Here is a 12,254-nt window from a genome sequence, read left to right on the forward strand (position 1 = left end):
ATTTATTCATGAGAGACACACAGAGAGGCAGAGACACAGGCAGAGGGAGAATCAGGCTCCGTGCACAGAGCCGGATGTGGGACTCGATCCTGCGACCTTGGAATCAGCCCAGAGCAGAAGGCAGATGCTCAAACGCTGAGCCACCCAGGAGTCCCTGATTCTATGACTTTTATAACACGATTTCAGTTAGATGCCAATTAAATTTCTCTTTAATTAATAATTAATCATGGCCGTTACTGATGTAGAAGCAAATATAAACAGAGCTTTTAACATCTCATATTATTATTGAGGGATTTAACCAACATTAAGGAAACAGAATACCCAAAGGAAGGTCTGAAATTTCTTCCAATGAGGGTAACATCCCTAATTCCCAAATTCATTGCTAACATACTGGGTGAACTGAAAAAGACACTTCAATTTGGTAGCAAGGTACCTGGCAAATACACAGCTTCCCGTATTTTCACATTTGCATGTGGACAAAGGACAGCTATGTGTAAACTTTCATCGCCTCCAGGGCAAGTGCTGATGAATTCCACTTTCTATTCCCTACCTAAGTATCCCAGTCACCTCCAGCTCCAGCTTTTCCAGAGGGTCAAGTGGTTACCCATCTTCCTTGCTTTCCCTCCTTAAAGGGTTCAGCAACACGCACCAAGGATGCTAACTTTTAAGTAATGGGGAACAAGCTATTGCCTATGCAAGTTTGTCTGTACAGCTCTTACGGAGTCTATGAAATGAAAACAAAACAGATGTTTCACATATAGAAAAAAGTAAGTAAAATCAGTTTCCAACACCAGGCTCATGAAGTCACCAGAATGTTAAACTCGAACCAAAAAGCGTAAACACGAGCCTTGGCTTTTCAACCCCTTAGGCAAATGATAAAGCCTTTTTAATACAAACTTCTATGCCCCCTCAAAAGTTTTGAGTTGTGTTTCCTTCTCCAGGAAGGTTTCTTTCTTTCTTTTTTTTTTTAAGATTCTATTTATTCATGAGAGACAGAAAGAGAGAGAGAGCGAGAGCTCCAGAGACACAGGCAGAGGCAGAAGCAGGCTCCATGAAGGGAGCCCGAGTGGGACTCAATCCAGGGTCTCCAGGATCACACCCTGGGCTGAAGGTGGCACTAAACCGCTGAGCCACCCGGGCCGCCCTTCAGGAAGGTTTTTACCTGATTCTCCTAGGCACATTTATAAATTTCCTTTTCTAGATTTCCTTTTCTAGATCACTTTTGCATTTGAATAGTGAGCATGTGCTTTTATTTGTATGTAAGTTTCCCCACCAAACTGTTAGCCCTTTGAAACAGAACCATGTCTTTTCATTTTGTTTCCCAAGTTAGGCCTGGCACATTGCCAATGCTCAAGAAATATTTGATACTTTTTAAATGCTAATATTTATTGAATATTTACTATGTGCCATGCACTATATCAAACATTTTACAAGCATTATCTCATTGGATCCTCACAAAGAATCTATTATCCTCTGTGTGTGTGTGTTTGCGTGCATGCAAAGTAAGACCCAGAGCAAGGAAAAAACTGGCCAAGTTCACACTGCTGGTGGCAGGGTTGAGATTTGAACTCATTACTGTCTGCCTTCAGCATCAGTGCACTTAATGACTACACTCTCTTCAACCTTGATAAGCAAGGGAAGAGTAGTGTTTCTCACAATATAGTTTCTGATTAATAACAACTGTTCCTAATTGTTTCCTCCTAGTTTAAATGTGTGGAGTGTAGTTTAGGGGCTCTGGTGCTGCTATTATTAACATCATTTCATATGTATATATGCCTTCACAATTTTTCAAATCACTTTCACATATATTAATCTCACTTGGTTCTCAAAATAATCCGGTGAGGTAGGTGAGCATATTACTTCCTTTTAGAAGAAACTGAAGAATGGTAAACTGACATGCCACCCTATGAAGTCACAAGGCTCAGTTAGAACCCAGGGCTCCTGATTATGTTCATGGAGATTTCATCTTGTAGATTGGGATTTAAGTGTTTTTTAAATTTCTTTTTTACTTTTTTTTTTTTAATAGATTTAGTTAATTTATTTGACAGAGAGAGAAAACACACAGGGGGAGCATGAGAGGGAGAAGCAGGTTCTCTGCTAAGCAGGGACCCCGATTAGGGGGCTCACTGAGCCAAACAGGTGCCCCAAGGAATTTTTAATTATGCCTCGTAGGTGGGTTTTGAGAATGAAGTTTGCGTTGATGTCAAGGTAAACCTCATTTACAAAACTCCCTTGAAAGGGAGTTTATAAAGCTCCCAGTTTGGGAGGGCTATGGTGGGATTTCTCTGGTTCCTACCCTATCTCTTCCATTCCTTTAAACACCATTAGGGAATAGGATAGCAGAACTCTTCCCATTCTACTCCCTGGTTTCTCTAGCCTTAAATTGAAAATATCATATTTACTTGTACGAGACTCTGAGAATACTCAGGTGAATGTCATTAAGATATATGATGTGTGGGCTGCTACCCTCGATCAAGGACATTTTCTTCCTATCCAGAAAAATCTGTCAAGAAAAAACAACTGAGATTCACAAATGAACATCTTCATTTCAAGCTCCAGAACTGAGACCTTGGAGGTCTTTATCCACCCATCTACTTAAAAAAATCGTAACAGGGCAGCCCAGGTGGCTCAGCGGTTTAGTGCATCCTTTAGCCCAGGGCCTGATCCTGGAGACCCGAAATCGAGTCCCACGTCGGGCTCCCTGCATGAAGCCTGCTTCTCCCTCTGCCTGTGACTCTGCCTCTCTCTCTCATGAATAAATAAATAAAATCTTTAAAAAAAAAATCGTAACAGAGGGATACCCTGGGTGGCTTAGCTGTTGAGCATCTGCCTTCAGCTCAAGATGTGAACCCGGGGTCCTGGGATCGAGTGCTGCACTGGGTTCCCCACAGGGACCCTGCTTCTCCTTCTGCCTATGTCTCTGCCTCTCTGTATCTCTCATGAATAAATCTTTTTTAAAAAAGTCATAACAGAGAAACCCAAACTCTATGCTGAAATGAGTTATTTTGCTTAGAACTGCACTTCATTTCTGTATAGGGGCTTTGGAAACAGAGCAAGAAGAACAAGGGAAGAAATAAAATGATGGGAGACACAGAGAGAAAGATATAGCACAGGAAGCAGATCTATTAGAAGACTGAGATCAGTACAGTTACAAGGAATAAAATGCCAAGATACATCTCCTTTGACTCAGGAAAATAAACAGAGATTCAGATACAGAGACTGGAATTCACAACAAGTGAACAAGAGAAAGGGGCAGTAAGACACAGAGAAAGGTAAAAGGAGATGTACAGAGGGAGAAAGTGCTAGCCTTTTATGGAACAGCATTCCCTTTAGGCTGACACCAGCAAAAGCCACATTGCATTTGTAGATCAAGTAAGGAGGCAGCTTGTTCTTAGGACAGAATGTGGCCAGGAGGAAGTGAATCAATCACCATCCTCCTCTTTATCCTGCACTCTGCACTCCACAGGAACACCTGATCATTATGGCCTTGCACTGATACTTGTATGTGTGTTTCCCCTTTAGACTGTGCCTCTTGATGGGGAGGCAGGGCCTGTCAGTCCAGAAGACAACCAGGACATACAGCGCAGGGGTTAGCAGTAGAGGGCCTGAGTTCCAGTCTTGGCTCTGCTACAATAAGCTGTGTGACATGGGGAAAACTACTTAACCTCTCTGTAAAACATGACTTCCTGGGCCTACCTCCCAGGGTGGTTGCAAGAATTAGATGAGAGATTTTCAGAAATACATGTAAACTACATGCCAGGCACAGGAAGGGGCTATTCTTTATAGCTGGCAGCACAGTTACTTGCTCTGAAACTTCTCAGTAAATATCTATTGGATTGAAGACGAACTAGACCTGGCCTTAGCCAGCTGCCAGGCTGCAGCTTCCTCAGTTTTATCCTGGACTATGTGCAAAAGCAAACTGTAAGTCTAAGAGGCACAGTCACACCCCAAGCAAATGGTTTCTACAAACAGTGACCACAGCTGCACACCACAGGGAAGTCTTTGCTCTGGTACACCATAATGGTTCTGTCAATAAAAACCATTAATTTACACAAAGAACTGATTATATGGTACTTGCCTTTGTGTATTGCTTTATATTTTTAAGGCACTTTCACATACTTCTTTTGCCGTAAGTGCAAAAATTTGCTTGTTTGCAGATAATCACACCTAGGCAAAAGTAGCGTGAGTTCTAAACTCAAGTTTAAAAAAATATTCAAGGGCATTGAACCATTAAGGAAATTACATTTGAAATGAATTAGAACCAGCAAATTGCTGTGAACAAATTCAGCTGCCTTCCTAAATCATCAGATCAATAATTTTTAATGTCTTCATGTCTCATAAATAATTCCATAACAGGTTTATTTTTGCTTACTCAACTCTAATGGTATTTTTAGTTTTTTGATCAAAAAATATGTTTGGGGGCACCCGGGTGACTTGGTTGGTTAAGCAACCAACTCTTGATTCCATCTTAGGTTGTGATTTCTGGGTTGTGGGATCGAGCCCCAGCATCAGGCTCTGCACTCAGTGTGGAGTCTGTTTGAGACTGACTCTCTCTCTCTCTCTCTCTCTCTGCCTCTGTTCACCCCCTCACCCTCAGCTAACATGCACTCTCTAAATAAATTTTGAAAAATATGTTAGAAAAAATAGATGTTAGACAGTAAAACATGCCCAGTATGGAAAATAATAATAAATAATGCTATCACCAAGATATATTACTCTCATATATTAATATTTTGGTATTTTTTCCCAGTCCTCTTTAAATGCATTTATTATATATTTGATTGAGATTATGCTTTAAATTAATTTTGAATATTTTACTTATAAATATTTTCAACATTATTACAATCTTTACAAACCTCATTTTTAATAAGTCAGAAGGTATTTGATTTTTGATTATTATAGATTATCTTAACTCAGGGAGAGTGGGTTTGTCTACAGATGCACACTGGCACAAAAACAGACAAGGCCTTCATCGGTTCTGGGAACTTTATTTTTTTTAAACCTTTTTAAAAAGATTTTATTTATTTATTTGACACAGAGAGAGAGAGAGATTGAACACACACAATCAGGGGGAGAAGCAGAGGAATGGGAGAAGCAGGTCCTCTGCTGAGCAGGGAGCCGGACGTGGGACTCAATCCCAGGACCCTGGGATCATGATCTGACTCAAAGGCAGACCCTTAACCAACGGAGCCACCCAGGTGCCTCTGTTCTGGTAACTTTTTTTTTTTTTTTTTAAGATTTTTATTTATTTATTCATGACACACAGAGAGAGAGGCATGGGCAGAGGGAGAAGCAGGCTCCTTGCAGGGAGCCTGATGTGGGACTCGTCCCAGATCGGGGATCCCGCCCTGAGCTGAATGGCAGATGCTCAACCGCTGAGCCACCCAGGCGTCCCTGTTCTGGTAACTTTAAACTTAAAAATAGTAAGAGTCCCATCCTTATTAGCATTTAGTTTCTGTCTTTAAACTGGGCATCATAGTACCTATAGAAACTCAAGCTGCTACTTAAATCTCTAGTTTTTGCTTTTTATAGGCTGAGCTCTATTAACCTATTTAGTAAACTGTAATTACGTAGGCACTTGGTGCTTGTTTAAGCAATAAAGGAAAATCATTCTTTGTGAAGCTAAGTTTGTAGTATCTTTTACCACACAGGCAACTTCCACCCCAACAGTTAGTTACTTCTCAACAAGATTGTGGATGAAAACCCACATGGCCAAAAAGTAAAAATAATGCAGAGAAAGTGAATTAGTTACAAAGACTTAAAATTCTTATTTGGGAAGGAATCTTCATTATATATATAGCAACAAGAACCTCAGCCCCAAGCATACTAGTGCATACTTATGTAGCAGCTGACTGTCACTACTTGTCTGTGACCGACTTTACAAACTATTTTTTAAAAAGGATTTTATTTATTTATTCATGAGAGACAAAGAAAGAGGCAGGGACACAGGCAGAGGGAGGAAGCAGGCTCCCTGCAGAGAGCCCTATTTGGGACTTGAACCTGGGATTCCAGGATCATGCCCTGAGCTGAAGGCAGATGCTGAGCCACCCAGGTGTCCCCTCACAAACTATTAATTGTGAGTCTGAAGACTGAATAAACTGTTTAGTTATGAGCCAGACTGAAATACATTTGCCCTGGAGGCAGTACAGATTTCCATGTTGTCAGGTAACTTGATGGAGCTGCCCCACAGAGGTCTTAGAAGGATTCAGAAAGTTTTAAACACTGCTGCAATATAAAGGATGGGAGCACTTGCTAGTCAAGATTCTGCTACTGTCTTTCTTTTATGTATGATAAGTCCATTGTTGTCTTATGCAGCATCTGTGGGTTGATTGGTTTAACTTTATATGTTTTCTTCTATTTCAATTTTAAGTGCCATGTTCACTCCATCTGCTGCTGTTTAACACTCTACTTTTGGGTCCTGCCCAGTATAGCAGCACACACATAAACCTTCAAAAAAGATTGTAACATTGAAAAGAAAGAGAATATAGTAATTTATCAAGAAAAATGAAGAAAATCAACTGAAATAAAAGAATAAAATAACCGAGGTAAGCTGGCTGGCTACAAGACCAATATGCAATATTACATGGCTTTTCTATAAGCCAGCAAATATCAATTAGAAAATTTAATAGAAAAGGAGGACCAGGGGGATCCCTGGGTGGCTCAGCGGTTTGGCGCCTGCCTTTGGCCCAGGGCCCGATCCTGGAGCCCCAGGATCGAGTCCAACGTCAGGCTCCTGGCATGGAGCCTGCTTCTCCCTCCTCCTGTGTCTCTGCCTCTCTCTCTCTATGTCTATCAAAAATAAATAAATCTTAAAAAAAAAAAAAGAAAAAAGAAAAGGAGGACCATTTACAGTATTTTTAAAATTTTAATCCCAGTACAGTTAACAACATAGAGTGTTCTATTAGTTCTAGGCATATTTTTTAATTTATAAAATCTGTTAGTTTTAGACCTAACAAGAAATATGCAAGACCTATAAGCTACAAACCTTTACTGAAAGATATAAAAGCCTAAATAGGGCAGTCCCGGTGGCGCAGCGGTTTAGTGCCGCCTGCAGCCTGGGGTGTGATCCTGGAGACCCTGGATCGAGTCCCACGTCAGGCTCTCTGCATGGAGCCTGCTTCTCCCTCTGCCTGTGTCTCTGCCTCTCATTCTCTCTCTGTGTCTCTATGAATAAATAAATAAAATCTTTAAAATATATATATATATATATTTTTAAAAAAGCCTAAATAAATGAAGAGCATGGTCCTAAAGGGAAGATTCAATACTGTAAACATGTCAATTTTCCTCAAATTGATCTATAAATTCAATACAATTCCAATTGAATTCCTAAGATGTTTTTAACAGACTCAGTAAGCTCTTTCTAAAGCTTCTATGAATTAGAAAAAATGTGCAAGAATGGCCAAGAAATATTTGAATAAAGAATACTGGCAGAAGGAAGGAAGGAATTTACAGTATATCAAAACAACATCCTCAAATTATCATAATTGAAACAGTATAGAAGAAACAAAAAGATCAATGGAATAAAACACAGTCCTGAACTAGACCCACTAAATTTAATCTGTGGTAAATATATCATACCTGTGGGAAAGGATGGACTAAGAAAACCACAGAAATCATTAGCCTTCCTTCAGAAAAAATAAAATGAGTTGAATACTGTCCCCCTCCAGAATTCATGTCCTCCCAGAACCTCATGATCTTATTTGGAAATGGGGTCTTGGCAGATTTAATTGTGGTTAAGGATTGAGTTGAGACCATATTGCATTAGGGTAGGCCCTAAATCCAAAGAAAGCATCCTTGTAAGAGACAGAAAAGGACCCAGACACAGAAAGGAAGGTGATGGAGTAGAAGAAAAGAAGAAAAGATGGAGTAAGAGATTGGAATGATGAATCTACAAGCCAAAGACTGCTGGCAGCCACCAAAAGCTAAGGGAGAGAACCTTGGAACAGTTTCTCAGAGCCCCCCAAAAAGGAATCAATTCTACCAACACCTAGATTTCAGACTTCCGGCCTCCAGAACCGTGAGAAAATTCATTTCTGTTGTCATAACGCACTCAGCCTTTGATAATTTGTGATACACAGTCCTAGAAAAGTAATACACTGCCACACATGAAACACAAACATAAATTCCAGATATATAAAAGATTTAGGATGAAAAGCAACATTACAGATGTATTAGAAGAAAAGTTTGAAAAATATTTTTATAATTCACAGACTAGAGAAAGCTTTCCCAAACAAGGCACAAACCCCAGGTGTCATATAGAAAAAGACAGATTTGTGTATGCTAAAACAAAATCGTACATCAAAGGGCACTATTAACAAGTTAAAGATAAGTATTAGTTAAGAAGAAAATATTTGTAGTACATAGCAGAGTAAGGATTAATACCCAGAATAGCCAAAAGATCCTATAAATTATGAAGAAACACAAATGACCAAGAGAATTATTCAAATAATATAAACTGGAAATAGATGACATACAAAAAGTCCAATGAAAGCTTTATAACTAACTTTAAAAAACTGATAACGGGGCACCTGGGTGGCTCAGTATTTGAGCATTGGACTTTGGCTCAGGGTCCTGGGATCTAGTCCTGCGTTGGCCTCCCCCAAGGGAGCCTGCTGCTCCCTCTGCCTATGTCTCTGCCTCTCTCTCTGCATCTCTCATGAATAAACAAATAAAATCTTTAAAAAAAAACAAACCCTGATAATATCCTGTGTACATAAAGATATAGAGACATAAAAAAAAAAGATACAGGGACATAGCAATTTTCTTGATGCTGGTAGGAGTATAAATATGTATTACAAGGATATAGTATTATTTTTTTGTAATATCAAAAACTTAGGAAAAATCTAAATATCCAGTAAAAAAGTAAAATATTTTATGGTATGGCCAAACTATAAGATACTATATAGTCACTGCTATATAACCATGCAAAGAAAAGTTTGGAAGGAAAAAAATACCATGAGTATGTATATGGAGTTCATGAGTATGAACTCATATGGTTTCATGAGTATGTATATGGAGTAAACCTTAAATTAAGAGTGACTTTTACACTTTCCTGTGTTGTATGAGTTTTTCCAATAAAAATGGTTGTTACATAAATATAAAAAAAGGAAAATCATAATAAACACCTAGAAAATAATGGATCTAATTATTAAACATGCTTATTTTCTATGGAACATTATTTAGTACATGCATGTGAATATCTTGAAATATAGTTAGAAATGGGATGAAGAAGAGCATGCTGCCTCCCAAAATACATGAAAGGTAATATTTTTAAAAACATGACATACATATAACATACTTTTGGGGTCATCATTTTTTAAAGTGTTGAAATGTCATAAAAGCTCTTAGAAGACAGTGGCTTTGATTTTTCCAAGATTTTCCCCCATTTTATACACACACACACACACACACACACATATGAGAAGATATTTAAGCTGGTATAAAATACAATGCAAATGTACTTCATTGTATTAGTTCCTAAAACCATACACTAACATTTAGTGTAGTGGATTATATCGGCTCATAAAATGTTACACTCTAAACCCAACAGAGAGCCATGTTTGGCAAGGGCAGTGAGGGCAAAGAAAAAGAGCAATTGAGAATGAAAAAAGTCAAGATTTTCATAGGCAGTTGTAACTATGAGATTGACCCTAAGGAGAGAAAGCCAAGTGTGGATATAAAAAATTTGGAGACTAATGATGGCCACAGGAGCAGTCTCAGCAGTGACTCTCAATGGGGGACTGGGGTGGAGGAAGCCGTCAGAATCTTGAACAATATTATATTTAGGAAATAAAACTTTTAACGTTTTTCTGGTATAGACCTAAAGTACAGACAGGCAAAATATTCTTTTTTTTTTTTTTTTTAAAGTTTTTATTTATTTATGATAGTCACAGAGAGAGAGAGTGAGAGAGGCAGAAACACAGGCAGAGGGAGAAGCAGGCTCCATGCGCCGGGAGCCCGACGTGGGATTCGATCCCGGGTCTCCAGGATCACGCCCTGGGCCAAAGGCGGGCGCCAAACCACTGCGCCACCCAGGGATCCCCAGGCAAAATATTCTTGGCTGGTGGAGAAGGGATATCATCTTGTGTTATCAGTGGTTATGAAAACTAGAGAATATTATATGTGGGAAGGTTGCTCACAAGTTTTTTATGTTTAGCAGAAGGAGGCATGGACTTTAAAAAGTTTTTTTTGTTTGTTTGTTTTTTTGTTTTTTTAAAGAAGTGTAAGGGACGCCTAGGTGGCTCAGTGATTGAGTGGCTGCCTTCAGCTCAGGCTGTGATCCCAGGGTCCTGGGATGGAGTCCCACATCAGGCTCCCTGCAGGGAACCTGCTTCTCCCTCTGCCTATGTCTCTGCCTCTTTCTATGTTCTCATGAATAAATAAATAGTCTATTTTTTTTAAGGAAGTTTAATAAATATTCAGTGGAATTCCGTTTCCCTTAAAATTCCATGCAAAATGTGCAAATGTATATTTTTCTGGGGAAAGGACCTACATAGAGTTCTTCATGTCCTAGAAGGGATCCAGACTCAAAAAATATTAAAAACTACTGGTATAGACCAGAAGAGAAGTGGTTGAAGATCCAGCTCAGGGAATGCAATAGAAAGAAGGGGAGGCAAAGAAACAAGAACACAGGGCTGGAAGTGGCTATGGCATTGTAAGATACTCAAGGGTGTTAGATACAATGAATTAGTGATAGATACACTATAATGATCGTACTAGTTGGGCAGCACGGGTGGCTCAGCGGTTTGGCGCCTGCCTTCGGCCCAGGGTGTGATCCTGGAAACTCAGGACTGAGTCCCACATTGGGCTCCCTGCATGGAGCCTGCTTCTCCCTCTGCCTGTGTCTGTCTGTCTCTCTCTCTCTCTCTCTGTGTCTCTCTCATGAATAAATAAAGAAAATCTTAAAAAAAAAATGATTGTACTAGTTAGTTAATGTCAATTTCATAAAACAAATGTTTTTCTTTTTTGTTGTAAAGTATAAGACTGACACAAAAGGGTTTGTCATTTTGACTTATATAACTATCACCTTGTTGAGTAGGTGAAGGAATTACTGAATGCAAACCCAATGGAGCCAACATGGAAGGGCTCTAAAAGCATCCAGGAACTAGCACGTACGCATGACTGAATGCCTGAGCTATGATCGTGGGAACAGGCAAGCTGCTGAAGCTAGCTGGAGATTATGATCTGTTTAGCAAGAATGGGCATGCACAGAGAACCAGAGTACCAATCAAGGCACAACTGGGTGTCCAGCCTATGGGAACAAGCAGAACACCTGAATGCCAATCAAGAATGAATGCTGGTGTTCAGGATATTCAGAAACTTGAGGAATGTACAGCAAAAGACTATCATCATGAAAAGCCACATATTCCACTAAAGGAATGCCAAGCAAACATTTTTTTGAACAAGATTTCTTGTAGAAATCAAACTAGACCTCTCCATTACAAGTTGATGGGAACTTTGCCACCCATAATAATAATAGGATCTGTGTGGGAACGCCTGGGTGGCTCAGTGGTTGAGCATCTGCCTTCGGCTCAGGGCGTGATCCCGGGGTCCTGGGATCGAGTCCCACATTGGGCTCCCCACAGGGAACCTGCTTCTCCCTCTGCCTGTGTCTCTGCCTCTCTCCGTGTCTCTCTTGAATAAATAAATAAAATCTTAAAAAAAAAAAAAAAAAAAAGATCTGTGTGTGACAGGGTTTGAGAGTCCTAGGGGACATTTTGGAAATTTGTAGGGAGTATTTTTGGTTAACACTATGTTGGGAAGGAGCTATGCTGCTGGCTTAGTAGGTAAGGATCCAGTAATATAGACATCTTGCAGTTTTCTTTACAAGAAACTTCACAAAAAGGTCAGCTGTTTAGGGGAGATGAGATCATTATGTAGGGGAAGCTTAAATGGAAGAATTATACTATCTTGATCTTATAAAATAACACACTCTGCATGCTGTCTACTTAATGTAGTACAGCTACTTCAAAAACAATGAAACTAGTTGCAAATACAACAGGGTATTGGAGACACCTTTTTTTTTTTTTTTTTTTGGAGACACCTTTTAACAGAGTTAGAAATGCTAAATTGACAGGAACATGAAATTTAGAGATCTCACTGGATTTCATTAACGAAGGCTATTTTTTTTTTCAGATTATTTGTTTATTTATTCATGAGAGACACAGAAAGAGAGGTAGAGACATAGGCAGAGGGAGAGGCAGACTCCCCATGGGGAGCCTGATGCGGGACTTGATCCCAGGACCCTGGGGATC

This window comes from Canis lupus, chromosome 9, assembly GCF_003254725.2.
Source record: "Canis lupus dingo isolate Sandy chromosome 9, ASM325472v2, whole genome shotgun sequence".
Lineage (NCBI taxonomy): Eukaryota > Metazoa > Chordata > Mammalia > Carnivora > Canidae > Canis > Canis lupus.